This window comes from Sphaerodactylus townsendi, linkage group LG03 (genome assembly GCF_021028975.2).
Source record: "Sphaerodactylus townsendi isolate TG3544 linkage group LG03, MPM_Stown_v2.3, whole genome shotgun sequence".
NCBI classification, from domain to species: domain Eukaryota; kingdom Metazoa; phylum Chordata; class Lepidosauria; order Squamata; family Sphaerodactylidae; genus Sphaerodactylus; species Sphaerodactylus townsendi.
The window spans coordinates 116,063,566-116,070,230 of NC_059427.1; positions in this window are offsets into that span (position 1 = coordinate 116,063,566).

Below are 6,665 nucleotides of genomic sequence, written 5' to 3' on the forward strand. Positions count from 1 at the left end.
TTTTGGATCAGATGTGAACTTAGACTTCTCTACTAGGAACAGAATTCTTAATGCAATGCTCTGATCCAAATTGAGACTGAGTGTGCTTTGGAATTGAGTTCCTAGTAGAGAAGCCTAGGCTCATATCCAATCCAAACTAATTATGGTGTCCATGTGGACTCTTGTGAATTGAGCGTAACAGTCAGGGATAGTGAGTTGGTGCGTATTTTCATTAAGTATATGCAAGCATAATGTTAGGCATGCAGACATAATGCAGTTTAAATAGATATGTTAATCAATTGGACTTAGCCTTTGAGTAGTTGACATGCCACCTTGTTATAAATTGCCACAAGCTATCTTGGTCAAGGGGAATTCTTTTAATTTTATATTAGTAAATGTATATCTTTTTTTCCGGTTCTGTTGGAGATGACCTTCATTCACAATGGTCATGCCTTTTTAACTATCTTGAGAGTTTCAAATTACAACATCCTGGGGTAGTGATCATCCTTATGGGCGACCTCAGTTCAGAGTGTTCTTTGTGTCCCTGTGTCTTCTACACATTGTGTCTTCTACACATGCAGAATAGTGCACTTTCAGTCCACTTTCACAACTCTTAGCAAGTGCAGTAAAATCCAGCTGCAAAGTTCATTGGAAGTGAATTGAAAGTGCATTCTGCATGTGCAGAAGGGACCTGGAGTTGGATAAGGAATTGCTTCCTGATTTTCTCTCTGCTCCAAGAAGTTCTTGTGCTCAACAAATCATTCAGGCTGGAAAAAATTAATTACATTCTCCACTCATTTTAATTTATTAATCCTTAATGGATTGCTTAGATTCGACATATCTGGAGAGTTCACATTTGCAACTCGAAAGGGAAGTAGTGTATTGGGTTATGTCTTAACATCATCTAAATGCTTGGACTGAGTCAAAGACTTCCAGATTGTTTCACTATATGAGCAACCACTTTCCCCTTTCCACTACAATTGTACCTACCAACCAAATTGATCCCCCTCTTCATCTGACTGACGATGATATTCTTGGGTACATGCCTAGAGTTTCTTGGGATGACTCCACCATGACAAGACTTCGGGATCTGTAGTATTCAGAAGAACTGTGTGTAGCTAGATCCAGTATTTTGGGAGTCGAGGCCCCAGAGCAGATAGTTTCAGAATATGGGAATCTTGTTCAAAAAATCAGGGGTTCCCTTTGTGAGGGCATACAGAGGACTCCCAATCCCCAAATTGATTCAATCAATTTTGGCTTTTGTGCTAAATGGAGATTATTAAAGCATTCTCTGTGGGATTTGTGGAACAATTATAGAGCATATAATTGGGGTAATTTATCCCCAGTTTATTTGTTACTGAGAGATCAATTAGCCTTGCAGATGAAAACTAATAGGATGGGATCATTGGAATTGAAAAGGCAATTAGAGATAATGATTCCAGGAAGTTTTGGAAGTTGGTTTCTGTGATCTCTGCCCCAACAAGATGAATACGGCCTGTATTCTAAATAGTCTAAATAGTATCACTATCTCCTTGAGCTCTTTAGTGAAGGGTGGCACCAGTGATCAAGGACACCAGTTAAAAGGTAACAATTGCCTCCCTGTTTCCATCCAAGAAGCTGAGTGCCTTATTGGCAAACGTAAGTGTCACAAGACAGCTGGTCCTGATGCGCTTCTGCCTGAACTATTTAAATGCTTTGCCGATTGGTGGGTCCCATCTTGGCTTCTCTGTTCACCCTAATTGATCGATCTGGGATGGTGCCATTTGCTTGGAATAATGCAGTTATAGTTCCTATCTTTAAAAAGGGCAATCTCCCTTCTAATTACCGTCCAATTAGCCTCCTGTTCGTCATGGGAAAACTTTATGCTAAACATCCTCTGGAGAAGCTTAATATGTGGATTGCTAAAAAGAAGATAATCGGTAACGAACAGGGTTCCAAAAGAATAAGTCCACTCTAGTCCATTGTCTCATTTTGAATATCTAAATTCAAGTCAAAAAGAATTCATCATTACGCAACCTTTATTGATTTGTGTGGGGCTTTTGATTCAGTTACAAGAGTTCTTCTTTGGGCTAAATTGGAAAAAAACGGGGATTGATGATAGATTATTGTTCTTAATCCAAGTCCTCCATTCTAATGCATTTTGTCAAGTTAAGTGTGATCCAGAATGCATGTGAACTCCAAAAATACAAGCCCTTAAAGAAATTAAGCAGGGCTGTGTTTTGGCCCTGACTCTCTTTAAGTTTTTCCTGAATGATCTGGCTCCTGCTCTTATAAAGCTGAATTCCCATTGTCCTATGCTGGGCAGAACTAAAATTTCCTTATTATTTGTGGATGATGCTGTACTATTATCTAGGTCAAAAGTGGGACTAAAAAGACTGCTAAAGAGTTGTTCTGAGTATTGTACCCTTAACAATCTTCATCTCAACTATGAGAAGATCAAGATCCTTGACTTTACATATAGGTGGAGGCCATGTAGATGGGAACTGAATGGCAACTATGTTGAACAAGTTAAAAGTTTTAGGTACCTTGGCCTTAACTTTCACCATCAAACCTCTTGGCCCACTCATAGACCCCGAGGCTATTTCAACAGGCAAATTGCCAGGCTATTGCCAGGTTCTATCAGAAAGGTCATGGTTATGTTCCAGAAGCAATCCGGGCCTTTAATGCTAAGGAGCAACTATTGCACAGAATACCAATTTGGATTGGAACCTGGAATGGTGAGGTGGAACATGTGAAATCACGATTCCTTTAGAAAATCCTTGGCCTCCCTCATTCTGTTCCCTATGCTGCTCTTTGTCTAGAAACCGGCCGGCACCTTCTGGAGACTAGGGCTTTAAGTTTTGGGTGCATACATGTTATAACCGGGTATAAACAGTCTTTCCTACTATCGGCAATTCTAGTATTGAAAATAATCTGATCTGGGGATAACAATTGAGGATTTAGCTATGTTTACTGAACAGAAGGCATTTGTTGGTACAATTAAAAAAAGACTTCTTGAATTCGGATATATAAGACTTATGAAAGAAGCCAATAAATGTTGTTCTTTCCTTTATTTGGGCATCCCATTTAGCAACTTAACTATGGCCAGATATCTATATTTGCTAACCGAGGCTAAGTGGCGATGGGCTGTATCATTGGCTAGGTTCAGTGTCCTACCTTCAGCTCTCAGACAAGGGAGAAAACTTGGGCTCCCCCACCATGAGAGAAAATGCATTTGTGAGGTTGGCTGCAAAGAGTCTGTCTGGCATGTTTTATTATACTGCCCCTTGTATGCGTCTGCAAGAGCCAGTCTTTTAGCTCCTTTGCTAATAGATCAAGATAAGGCACCTGATTCACAAAAAAAATTATATTTCTTTTAAATAGTGAGAATAATGTGGCCTTGGAGGCTGTGACCAAATTTTTAAGTGAGGTTATTTTCATACATTCTTAGCTAGTATTGTCAACAGTCCTAAAAACCCATTCTTAGCAAGGTTTTTAAAATTTGTATTTATGACTTTTAAAATGTGAATAAAGGTTATGAAATGAATGACATGTTAATCAATTAATCTGAGCTCCACTGTGATTTTTAAGATGGGAACCTAGTGAAAGGACTACCAACGGGCTACCAAAAGGACTACCAAAAAGAATTGATGAGTCCAAGTTGTGGGATACTTTTAAGGCAAGGTTGAGAAAATGAAAAATATTAAGCAGTTTTAAATTAATTGGGCTTAAGCACAACTAACTCTATTGCTGGATTATAGCCGTGGTGTTTCAGGAAATGGCATGGTCTCTGGCTGTTTTCCAATGAGCCATGCTGTTGACACTTGAATCCCCTGGAAATTTCTGCTGATGGAGGGGATTACCAACATCAGAACACAACTTTCTCACTTCTTCTCTCCCCCTGACCCCAAAATGTGACTAAAACAGCACAAGGAGAAGTTGGAGGTAAGCAGAAGAGTACTGAACAAAAATCCATCTCTTGGTCCAGCTCAAATGGTGGAAATATAGTTTCCTGGACACTCTACAATAACACAGGCAAGGTCTTTATAATTGTGGAAAGGGAAGGCACTGTATAGTTTCTGAGCTGAACAAGAGGGCCATACTGGACTTTCCACAGACTTGTGTCCGGTAAGGAGGGAAGGAGAAGTGTGTAGAGGAATTAGATCTGCAAAGAAGGCCTTCTCAAATAAATGGAATACTTACTGTAGCCAATGAGAACCACATACCCTTGTTCTTAACTAGAAGGTCATTTAATCCCCCATCATCTTTTTTTTTTCAAATTTGTTTGGCTTGCTGTTGCAAAGGACAGGTCCATTCCTCCTCAAGCTCTTCACTTGGATTCTGTTGCACAGCATAACATTCTCATCATGGTCTAAAGGCTTTTATGAGTACAGTAGTTGTCCAAAATGGATGGATGACATAGAATGGATGCCTGCTAAATCTCCTGTTGCCTACATGGCTCTTAACCAAACCCCATTTCAAAACAGTAGACAGGTTTTCATAGTCCCATCACAGAGGGTTGTTTGTTTTTTAAATATTGAAACAAGGACTTTGACAGAGCAAAATGTTGCAATGAATATTCTGATGCTTTTTTAAAATCCAGTTTTTTTCTGGAAGTTGGTGAAATTTAATTTCCCATTTTCTTTACATTGGTTTAACGTGCATAAGAAAAATGGTTCAATACAAGCACACTTTAAAATAGTCTTGATTTATTACAGGCATATAAATAGTTGATTGATTTTTATTGGAAAATGTAAAAAGTCAATCATCTCTATAAAATATATTTAGAAATCATACAGACACTTGTAGGAATGCAGTGACTCGATTTTTCTATTCTAAATATATCCATGGATAATCTGAGTAAGAACGATGGTGGCTGTCAACTTTGGCAAACAATACCTTGCCAGAAATATTTGACCTGCAGCAGAGGGGTGGCTGACGGACCTTATAAAAGAGTTTCTGAAACCTGCCCTGTCTTTCATCTGCCTCATCTTTTTGCTGGAGCCACAAGGTAAGTCAACTGGAGAAAAAGACAGATGCTTGTAGCAGAGGCCTGGTAATCCGCACCGCCCAGGGCAATCCTGCTACCTCTGGAACTTGTTTATTATAAAGATATCCCAAGATGCTCTTGCATGCTTTCATTCATGGCCTTTCTCTAATCGATCCCTGAGGCTTTTTGACTGCAGTAAAAATTAGTTTTTTGCAGCGTTGCACAGTCTTAAGCCGGCGTACATGTGCAAGTTGAGGTAAGATACAAATATACTTATTCCCATAGAGCAGCCTTGGGAATGTATACTTGAAATGTATACTTAAAAATATGTTTTTAAATCAATATCATCATTGGTAAAAAATATATCAAAACATTTTTGAATCAGAATTTGAACAGCAATAGAATTAATAAATGAAACGACATGTTGACTTATTTTCATGAATCTGAAACAAATTTTAAACATGACATTTTAAATTAGAAATACTTCTCTACTCCTTTATTCATGTCTTATCAGAATTATTTCCAGAGGGAAGATGGTGTGGTATAGCCCAGTCTCTTTAGATCTCAGAAACTAAGCAGGGCCAGTGTTTGGAAGGAAGACCACTTAGGAAGAGGCTGCAGAGGAAGGCAATGGCAAATCCCTCTGCTTCTCCTTCACTTTGAAAACCCCTTGCTGGGGTCACTATGAGTCAGCTTGATTTGATGGCATTTTACACACACCAAAATAATTTCCATATTGTTAAATATCAAAACATCATTTAACCCCACCTTGCCTTCCAAAAGAAAGAATAGCAGCTGCATGACTGGAGGATGGAAATATGAAGACTGTCATTAAATTTTTGTGTCTTCCACAATACTATTCATCCTTTTCTCTATCTGGTCCAATACATTCTTTTATTAACATAGAATAAGTCCACATTAGGGGCCCTTTGGATTTACAGTACATTGTAGGATCCTGCTTATATTATTAATATTTAACCAATGCTATTGACTATAGAATGTATGTCAAAGTCATGAGAAAATTATTAGTTCTACATAGATGAAATATAAAAAGAGAAAACTGTTAGATGTTTGCTGAAGGAGAAATTAGAAACAATATCATGCAATTCTCAATTAACTCCAAGATTCTTTGGGAAGTGGCAAATGAAAATAATATTCCCTATGAAAAGAAACAAATATGCATCCTATCTATCCTTATGTGTTTTGTTGTGTACATTAATTTCTTGCATGCATGGTCTTCACCATTTCTTTCAATGGAGAGATAATGTATTTGTGTATTAATATATACCCAGTTTCCCCAAAAATAAGACAGTGTCTTATATTAATTTTTGCTCCCAAAGATGCACTATGTCATATTTTCAGGAGATGTCTTATTTTTCCACTCCACAGCTGCATGCTCTGGTGTTCTGTTCGACAGGCATGCTTCCAAACAAAAACTTTGCTACGTCTTACTTTCGGGGGATGCTTTATATTTAGCCCTTCAGCAAAACCTCTACTACGTCTTATTCTCAGAGGATGTCTTATTTTTGGGGAAACAGGGTAATTTATTTATGCAAATCAGAAGTACTTGGAACTGGGGGCTCTATAGTCATAAAGTCCTCTGCATTCATAAATTGTTGTATGGACTTGATGGAAGGTTACTGAAGAAAGCTGAATCAGAATCATAGGAGACTTTCTATGAATAAGAGAAGCTGATAGACCTTTTTTCTGTCATTAG